The sequence below is a fragment of the Phascolarctos cinereus genome, unplaced genomic scaffold (assembly GCF_003287225.1).
Source record: "Phascolarctos cinereus isolate Bilbo 61053 unplaced genomic scaffold, phaCin_HiC Scaffold_726;HRSCAF=1367, whole genome shotgun sequence".
Taxonomy (NCBI): domain Eukaryota; kingdom Metazoa; phylum Chordata; class Mammalia; order Diprotodontia; family Phascolarctidae; genus Phascolarctos; species Phascolarctos cinereus.
In genome coordinates this window covers 239,850,444-239,861,146 of record NW_027556098.1, presented here as the reverse complement: position 1 = coordinate 239,861,146, position 10,703 = coordinate 239,850,444, and the positions used below count along the sequence as shown (strand labels likewise).

Here is a 10,703-nt window from a genome sequence, read left to right as displayed (position 1 = left end):
TTTTAGTTAATAAAATGTTTTCTGCTTTTCTCCTTTTCCTATTTAGCTCAGCATCCACTTAAAGTGTTTTAAATTCTGATTGCCTCTTCTAAAATATACTTTTTATGGGATTTTGTGTCTGTGGGGACTATTAACAGTATACTTTCCAGTTAGCAGTACGAATCTGCCACAAACCAGCCCTGAATGTGATATGCCATAGCTGTTGAATGGCCTAAATGATATGAACCAATGACTTGCTTTTCAGTTCACCTCTGGCTAGAAAGGCATTTGAAACATCCAATCCCATTGTGAAGGGACAATACAAAACCTATTCCTAATTGGTAGAATCAACACAGGAGGCAAGAACCAACAACTGCAATTATTATTTGCTCTTGACTTAGGGAATCCTGATACCAACTACTGTGCTGAATGGTCTATAGAACCAAGATTCCCCCCTGAAGTGTTGTAACCTGGGAATGGACATTGAAAATGAGACCCAACATTTTGGCATTGAATGCATCATTTGGAAAGGAAGGTATCAGCAGGGTAGGATTCCTTTATTGTCACTTTTCTATGACAGGATAGAAGTTGGAAGGAGGGCAACAAGCATGAAAAATGGCAAAGATATGTTAAGATTTCTATAATAAACTATTTTATCTGTCAATGATGCTGGAGCTGCTACATTTGCATTCTAATGTCACATTCCCTGATGGACCGCATGAGGAAGTAGAAATAGCACTAGGGAAAACAAAGACAGGAAGAGCAACTTCACCAGATTAAGTATATACAGAGGAGGTCTATGCTTGAGGCAACACACTTTGAGGATATCACAGGATCAAATCTCAGGATTTCTGAAAGAGGGAAAAGAACATAACAACTGGGGGAAAAAAACCCAACCTAGATCTTATTAATACTGAAGAAAGTGATTATGTGAAGCTATCAGTAACTATCAAGCCATATGCTTACTTTCTCATCCCTACAAAACCTTCCTGAGGATAATTTGCACATGTATCAAGGGCATACTTCATGAATATATCAGAAGGAAACAGCCTGGGCTTTGCAAATGATATCCTACAACAAATTTCATCTTTACAGACACACAAATGACTGGAAGAGTAGAGAATCTAAGATCCAGACGTACTGTTTAACATAAAAAAAAAGAGAGAATTTGAGTTTGCAGGGCAAAATTCAACCTTAAAGGTTTTCCTCCAGTAAAGCATGTACATTTATTAAGACTCTAAAAGATTCCCAGATAGATTAATAAGAGATAACTTTCTTCAGTGCTCCTCTATCATGCAAGACACTATTGGGGAATTTCTCAGCCTGGGTTCCTGGAGAACCCAGGAAGAATCTCACGCACTAGCTAGATCCACTGATGGGAATGGAGAGAGGCATCAAATAACCTAAGTAGTGAAACAGGAAAGAAAATGATCTATTAGCATGCTAAGGAAGACTGCTAGCTGATAGCAGCTTCAGTTTCTTGGGGTAAAGATTGAGGAGTTCTTTTTTTTACATTTATTTTTTATTTTATTTTTTTTTCAATTACATGCAAACAAACATTTTTAACATCTGTTTTTTAAAAATTTGGAGTTCCATACTCTCTTCTTCCCACCCTCTCCCCACTCCTTGAGAAGGCAAGCAATTTGATATGGATTATACATGTGCAGGCAGTCATGCAAAACATTTCCATATTAGCGATGTGGCAAAGGAAAATGTAAAGATTAAGTTTTTATAACTTTTCAGGCCTTCTAATCAGAAGCATTCTCTGGTAACTTAAGAAGATAAGTAGCATCTTTTCCAGGAGAGGTCGGGGTAGAGAAAGAAGGAATCATTAAGAGGAGAAAATTGGGGATATTTGGAATGCAGATGGCAGAATTTATTGGAATGAAAAAAAAACATTCTCTGTTCAAGGGCAAGAAAAAGGTGGATGTGACCAAATACTTTTACGACCCTTAGAGAAATCTGTTTAATTTAAGAAAACAGGGGTGAGGTAACCATTAAGAGAAAGCCTCAGGCATCTCTTATTGAAGAAGGACAAATAGCTTTACACTAGTGGATGAGATCATTTGCTTCACCTGGTCCTTATGTAGTTAGTCTTGTCATATTTTTGTTTCCCCTTCTGCATAAACCAGGGAACATCTGCTCACCAAAGGTGTTTGTCACTGTCAAGGAGAAGGTCGAATATAGCATCCAAATGGAAGGCTTTCTAAAATCTTAAGATCCTTCAGACTTTCCTTTCTGGTGATGAGATTTGATTGCACCAGGTCCTTGAGTACTGCAGCTCCTCCTAAATTTGATTCATAATCACTCCAAAGGCTTGGACCTACCAGTCCACATAAGAACTAAAAAGAATGTCCATTGTCCAGACTTTGATGTGCAGTTAGGTGCGTAGCCCACAGAGCCTGGACAAACCTTTGTACAGATATTGAAAATGTATAAAATTCACTGGAATCAGACTTGATTAAGGGGAAGAAAGCGGGTTATATTTCACTTGGTAAAATATGTAGCACTTTCTTCACATTTCTAATTAATCTCTTGTCTTAACATTACCTAAATTTTCCTCCATCCCATGGCATCCCATTTATGCAGCACTCTCAGCAAAAATTCACCTTTTAAACACCAAGTTTCCTCAGATGATTTAATGCCGATATTAACATCGTCAGGGAAATATTGGTAGCTAAAAGATAAGTTTTTGATTCAGGGAAAAATTTCAGTTAATTTAAATCACTATTTCCCCAAATGCAATTTAGCTCACTTTCTTCCTCCATTTTTTTTCTTGGCCTAACTCATTGTCCATCTGCCAGTGTCTGTCCATAATTTATGTAATTATGGATGACGTTGTACCATAAAGTACTACATTGAGTGGCATAGACTAAAAGTGTTGAATTTTAGAAAGAGGGGAGCCCTTGAGTGAAGCAAAGCAATACTCTAGCATTTACATAGCATAGTGGAGGGGCCCAAATGTACTGTCTAAGAATGTAAAGCAAGTTCATGGGGACCAGTGAGAATGCAGTAGCCAGTGTATTTAAACTAATTGGTGATTGTCCTATTGTGGTCAGATCACTCCCAAAGTTCTTAGTTTATCCTAGGGTCACTCTGTGTTTGTGCTTCGGTCTCCTATTTTCTCTATATATCATACTCATTCCCACATCTGATTGCTTATTCATGCTGGTCCATTTACCTAATGTCCTTCACACTCCTCACTATCTCTTAAAATCCCACAGACCCTTCTAGATTCAGCTAAAGTTGTGCTTCCTTCTTGAAGCCTTCCCTGAAGAATTGTTTTTACCTTTTTTACATCCCCAGTGCTTAGTACACTGCCTGGCTCATGGGAGGTACTTAATAAATGTTTGTTGACTTGTTAACTTCCCTATTAACTCTGGGCTAATCTCCTGTCAAAAATCAATGGCTGTTAATACACAAATGAAGCTAAGTAATGGAATATTCATAACAAATGAATCAGCATGTAGTCTGATTCTCAAAAGTGTGTTACGTAACAAGGGCCTAAGAATCCCAGCCTAAGCACAGTCACACCTGGGTATTCACACCTATGCTCACTCATTCTCAGTTTTCCTGTAATACTGAGTTGGATTAGGTAACCCAGAAGATCCCTTTCAGTTTTAAATCTACCATCTTATGATCATGCACTTATGTATTTACAAACAAGGAATTTATAGCTACCACTGAAAGCTCATGCAAGAGCTAGAGAGTACAGGGAAGTGGGATAGAGAGACCATTGTGACATTACAGAGAAGTAAAAGATTTTCAGAGCTCTCAATAGTGTTTATTGTATTTGTGATGGGATATTTTCCCACCCATGAGTCTCACTATTTCAATGGATATTTTCTCTCTCTCTCTTTCTGTCTCTCTCTCTCTCTTTGGTGCTTAATAAATATTTAGTGCCTGACTCAGGTGAAAGATGAGGGTATAAATAAATCACTGTTTTATTTTCCTCTAAACTGAGATGTGGCATTAGCAGGTAGAGTGGAGGATACCTCCCACGTTGAATCCTTGAGCAGCTAAGACATTACATCTTTTCCCTGTTCTGTCTGGAGGACCAGTACATTTTCCCTTGTCTCTTCTGGTAGTCCACAGTGGATGCTGGCACCTTCAATGCTTCACTCATTCCATGGCCAGTTACAAGGGTTTGGATGCCCTTCTTGCCTTATTCCTCCACATCTGCAGGCTGCACACCTGGGGAATGCTCAGTTTCTGTTTCTTTCCAGTCCTAGGACCGACTACTCCCTGGCCACACTTTGCAGTCCAGGTTGTGCTACAGTCTTGTACCTTCATTTGATGCCAAGAAAGGGAAGAAGCAATTTTGGAGGAAGACTTAATGTAGTTAAATCAAAATCTTATTTTCATTCCTGCTGTCATATGAATCGGTGACTGGTAACGTGAGCTCTGAGCAGGAGTAGGGCAAGAAAAGGGGAGAGAGAAAGGAGGTGGGCAAAGGGAATGAGTGACTCCTCTGCTTCCCAAAGGGCCAGGATCTTGACTTTTCTATGGATTCTTTTTTTTTTTTTGCCTTTTTTTTTTTTTGGTGAGGCAATCGGGGTTAAGGGACTTGCCCAGGGTCACACAGCTAGCAAGTGTCATGTGTCTGAGACTGAATTTGAACTCACGTCCTCCTGACTCCAAGGCCAGAGCTCTATCCACTGCACCACCTAGCTGCCCCTTATGGATTCTTTAAGATAGAATCTCAAGAAGGAATTGGCTAGTAGAATATGAAATTCCTTTTTGGTCTCATGTTCTAGGTAGTGGTGGGTAGCCTTGGAATTTTCCTCTTCTGTAAAATGGGATAATAGTACTTATACTAATCAACTGTGGTCTTGATAATGAAGCTAGCTTGTAATGAGCTTTATTAACTTACTTTAGTGGTTTTATTTTAACATCTTTCAGTCCTTTGCATGTTTATAATCCAATAAATTTGGCTTCAGCTTACACATTTCTAGAAGGCAAATAGTTCTCTTTCTAAATTGCTTAGCATTATGCCACATATAATTAGGAATGGGGACTGTACTTGTGATATCATTGATGAGGAAACTCCTACCATCATAGATTGGCCCTTTCTCTTGGCACTGTCAAATATTTGACATCAGAAACTAATATTAATAATAAAATATTTTATTAGTGGAAATGATATTAAAGAAGTATTAACATCTGCTTTGCTGCTGCACCAGAAGGACCATGGAGCTTTTCTACTTGACTTGCAGCTGAAATCTTCCATATGCATTGTCTCTCACATTAGAATATGAGCTCCTTACGAGCTGTCTTGTTTTTCTGTTTGTATTCCCCAGTTCTTAGCATTGGTGTTTTGTTCATAGTAAGCACTTCAAGAGTGCTTTATTCATTCATTCTCTGTAATTTAATGATATTAGAGAGTTGCCTAGAGGACTGAGAGGTTAAATGACCTGTTTGGGGTCATATGGCCAGGATGTGTTGGAGGTAGGACTCAATCAATCCTCATTTTCCTGGCTTCAAGGCTGGCTGTCCATCCACTATGCAAAACTACCATTTTATGATCATGCATTTATGTATTTACAAACAAGGAATTTATAGCTACCACTGAAAGCTCATGTAGGAGCTAGATAATACAGGGAAGTGGGGTAGACAGACCATTGTAACATTACAGAGAAGTAAAAGATTTGCAGAGCTCTCAAGAGTATTTATTGTGTGTGTGATGGAATATTTCCCCACCCATGAGCCTCATTATTTCTGTGGATATACTCTCTCTCTCTCTCTCTCTCTCTCTCTCTCTCTCTCTCTCTCTCTCTCTCTCTCTCTCTCTCTGTCTCTCTCATGTTTAATAAATATTTAGTGACTGACTTGGGTTAGATATAAATAATTGAAGCTCATGAAAGGAATGGAGGTGGAGACTGAGCATCTTCCTCTTCTGGTACCCACACTAAGTGATTTTAATACTGCCCCTTTAGGACAAAGGACAGCTAGATGGCACATTGAATAGAATGGCAGAAGACCTGAGTTCAAATCCCACCTCAGACATACTAGTTGTGTGACTCTGGACAAGTCACCTAATCCTGTTTGCCTCCCTCAGTTTCCTCATCTGTAAAATGAGCTGAAGAAGGAAATGACAAACCACTAGTATCTTTGCCAAGAAAACCCCAAATTGGGTCATGAAGAGTCAGACACAAACAACAACTTTGGGACAAATCTTTACAAAAGGCAAAGCACTTAACAATTTTTATATTGAATCACTCATTTCTTTAGAGGTTAAAGATCTAAGTTTATGTTCAGGTAAAAAATGAAATGTTTTGGTAGAGTTGAGTAAAGAAGACTGTCAACAACCCTCTTGATCAGCTTGGTATCCCTAGTTCAATTATTTCTCACAATCATGAACAATTAATTCACAGCAAGATTATTATTATTATTTTTTAAAACAAGAGAGAACAAATCTCTCCAGAAGCTCGTAATGCTCCTCACTGAGGTCTTCTTGGTGCCACATTGGTTTACTGGTTCTATCTTATGAAAACATATGTTTTCCAAAGAGAATGGAATGGATCTGATTTAGTAGGTAATTGCTCTGTGGTTTATATACTCCCCAGGGAAGGTTACTTTAAAGGGATTCTCTTAAAGAATTTCAAATTTCCATGTACATTTAAAATAGTATCATTACAACAAGGAGAAAAAAAACCCCACAAGCTTTTTAGGAGAGGGGTAGGAGTTTCCTTGTCACAAATCCCAGGTTATAAGTTTCCAGAAAAAGAGGATTTTTGATTCATTCAGCAAGCATTTTTATCACTAACCATGTGCTGAGCACTATGGTAGGTGCTAGGAATAAAATAAAAGAAAACAAAAATTTTCAAAAAGAAATGTTCCCTGTCCTCACAGGATTTATATTATAGAGGAAATGAGCATTACTTGTACACATATAAATAAATCTGGATGGGGGGGCACTAAGAACACTTGTTAGAACTGAACAGAATGCCAAAGGCCTCATGTAGAAAGTGGCACTCTTGGCTGATCCTTGAAGGAAGCTGAGGCAGTATAGTGTACTAGATAGAGCCCTGGTCTTGGGTTCAAGAAACTCTGTATTTGAATCCTGCTTTATATACTTGCTAGCTATGTCAGCTTGGGCAAGATGCCCAAATTCCCTGGGCCTCAGTTTCTTCATCTGTAAAATGAAAGTTTCCTCATTTGAAAAATAAAATGAAATGAGACTTGATGACCTCTAAAGTCTCTTCTAGGTCAAAATCTGCAATCCTATGAATCTAAGAGAGGGCATTAAGAAGGGAAAGCATTACAGGCTTAGGCAGAGGATAGCTTGCTAAATGGCAAAGAGGGAAGAGATGGAATATTTTTGGTTATGGGGAGGGGGAAAAGCAAATGGACCAGTATATCTGGCATGTATGTGAAGAGACATGGTTAAGAGTAGACACTGACTTAATTTTACATCTTGGGGAATGATGTATCATAAAAGCACAGATTTAAACTCCATCTAGTCCAATTCTTTCATTTTACAGATGATGAAACAGGCCCAGAGAGGTAAGGTTACTTGCCCAGGATCATACTGCAGTGGTGGAATTTGAATGCAGAGATTTTTCCATTGCTCCACTGCAACTTCTTCCCGAGCCTTTAATTTGAAATCTCCTTTCCCTAGTATGGTGTAAAATCAAAGTAATTATCAAACAACAAAAGCAGCAGCCAAATATTGTGGGGATTTTTTGTTTCTTTTTATTTATGTTATTCAAGGCTCAGGACCATTCATCCTGCAACTTTTGGTTGACTAAAAGCCTATTCTGTTAATATTAGCCTCAGCTAACAAAACCTGATTTATAGGATAATAATGTTAAAGGAAGACTGGCATTCCTCTGATAAAAGCCAAAGTGGAGTTTGAGCTCCACAAAATTTTTGAGTTATTGTTAGCTCCCCTAGTTAACTGTGTAAGGAAGGATTTCCCTGATGCCGGTTTTCTTGATTATCTTGGCAACATGTAAATCTACCCCCTCAATGAGCATATTGTGAACCTATTAAAAGTAGTTTAATCAGTAACCTGACTTAGTTTATCCCTAGTGTCTGTTTAACTAAATTTGTTTTCTTAGGGGATATATGAGATTATGATTTTACTCAACAGAGTTTGTTCAACTTTTTTGATATTGAAGGAAGTATGGGATTATGCTGTCTTTTCTCCAACTTTTATGGCCTAAGAGGAATGTTCAATATTATAATATGTAAAATAATTATTTCTGTCACTCAGATGTAAGTTTATCTATAAGAAGGCTTACTAAAATCCTAATGGGGTTCAGGGGTTATTTTTCTACCCCTCTGAACCTGTACTTGAACATAATAAAATCTAGCTTTTTACCTTTATAATTTTTATATTATAGTAGACTTATTTTGACAGCAGTTACTTACCTTATGAACTCAAAAATGAGATATTTCTCCCCTAACATAGATTTTCCTCTTTTTCTCATGGTTTGTCTGAACTATTAGTTTTATTTAATCTCAGTTCTTCCAGGCTCTCTTTTGAAATCCTCTTTTGTTTTTACAGGTAGTTAAAGCATGATCCATACCAGTCTTTGCAGTCCAAAGTTACTGTTATTTTCTTTCAACCTGTCTTCTCATATAAATGATCTCTTACTGTGTTTAATCTGTATTTTAATACCTTTGGTAGCTGTTCACTGCTGTTTTTATGGTATTCATGGAAATGCAAAAAAGTAATATTTTTTTTTGAGATAATGAAACTAATTACCTTCTATTACCTCTAACTCACTCTCCCCTTTAATGCCTCCTAGAGTTTAGGTTGAATATATTTGAAAATGAGCTCCTTGGGTCTACTTCTTTGTTAGAAAATGGTTTCTCACTTAAAGCACATTTTACCAAACCCATGCCCAGAATTCTCATATTTCAGCCCAGAGCCCTGCTGGCACTGGGGATACTTGATGAGGCAACACAGTCTGGAAAGCATTTAGACTATTGTATTAAAGTGCTTTGGTCTGCAGGGCACCGACAAAGAAAGGAAGGTGTGCCAAACAGATGAGATCCCTCTGAAATGTATCAAGATGAAAATAATATTGATGTAAACAAAAGGGATATTAGGATAGTTGTAATAATAAATCCTTTACTACAGGTATCTTTTTGTTTCCCATCAACACAGAGTATAAGTATCTTTTAAATACATTTTTTTTTAAAACTGGCTTAGTCTGTCACTGTCCTTTAAACAGTAGCTCCAGAAGCCTGGCTTTCTTCACTGAGCTCTTCTTCACCTTTTCCTCTCCTCTAGCCATGTGAGCTCCCTATCAGCTACTGACTCAGTACCACACCATGTAAAGGGTTTCCTCATTCTGTGTTTTACCTTTAATACAAAGACCACTGATGCAGAAACCTGAAAGACAATGGAAACCTTTGGTATTAATGGAATCTCTCCCTTCCCCTCCCCCTTCTCCAACCACTAACAAAAAAAAGAAATTAGAGATTGTCAGTGCTGGGACTTCATTCCACTATGAATGTGCTAGTCTTTGTTTCTGTCATTCTTCAATCTAGTAAACTCTGCACCAGTCTCCAGGAAATATGCAATTGGAATGCTGGCGCTTTGCTCAGTAGCAGCAGCAGCAGCAGCAGCAGCAAGGGAAACTAATTGACAAGACAATATGACCCTCTTTGGTTTAGGCAGGCTTTTTTTCACTCACACACAATGGTTTATCTAAGAAAGAAATCCCCTAAAAAAAACCTTAAACAATCTCGCACCTTCCCCCCCCCCCCCCCCCCCCCCCCCCCCGCCCCAAGCAAACAACCACCATCATTCATCCATCCCTCCTCAAATCTATCCTTTAATTATGTAAGGTATGAATTCACTGATTCCGGTAGGGTTGCCAAACTCTGGGGCAGGAATCTCCCAGGAACGGTCAGCCCAAGGCAAAATTGTGAAGTAATTGAAGTTTCTTTTGGCTGCCTGCCCAGTTTTCTTGATCTGATGTATCCCACCTTCTACAAACTCAGTGCCATAGTGTGGCATTTGAAAATCCGGAGCCACCTCCCAGCTCACCCAGCTGATCACTCCTTCCTCCCTCAGTTACAGTTTATCTGTGTCCTCTACATTCAATTCAATTCAAATATTCATTTGTTAACAACCCACTAGATACCAAGTATTGTGTGAGGCACTGGGGATACCCAGACAAAAAAAGAAATTATCTTTGCCCTCAGGGAACTTCATTCTACTGAAGGGAAACAACCTATACATAGATAAGGAAATGAAATATACACACATATATGTATAGGTATACACATACACAAACCTGCTTATATTCACACATAACGGGTTATATATTATGTATATCTATGTGATGCCTATGTATACATACACATGGGTTGTATGTAGGTATCCATGTATAGATCCAAATTCAAAGTAATTTCATGGTGGTGGTGGAGTGGGAGAACACAATCTCTGAGTTCAGGAAAAGTCTTGTGTAGGAGGTGACATTTGACCTGAAACTTGAGGAACCTATGGATTCCGAGAGAAGGAGGTGATGAGGAAGAACATTCCAGGCAGGGCCTGTGAAAAGAAAGGCATGGAGGAAGCAGTTAAAATGTGTACAACAGCAAGTGGAGCAGTTTGTGTGGAAAGAATGCATAGTGTATGAGGAGGAATGTGAAATCTGTTTGGAAAGATGGGCTGGGGCCATGCTGGAAGAGATTTAAATGTGAGAGGAATTTGTATTTTAGCTAAGATGAAAAAGGAAGCTACTGCATAGGGCAGTGCTATG

The 10,703-nt window shown here is 38.5% G+C and overlaps 1 pseudogene; it reads right to left on the bottom strand.

The window, feature by feature from the left end:
• Positions 1 to 3,951: 3,951 nt before the first annotated feature.
• On the bottom strand, positions 3,952 to 10,253 carry LOC110196908 (mth938 domain-containing protein pseudogene; annotated as a pseudogene).
• Between the last annotated feature and the right edge of the window lie 450 nt (positions 10,254 to 10,703).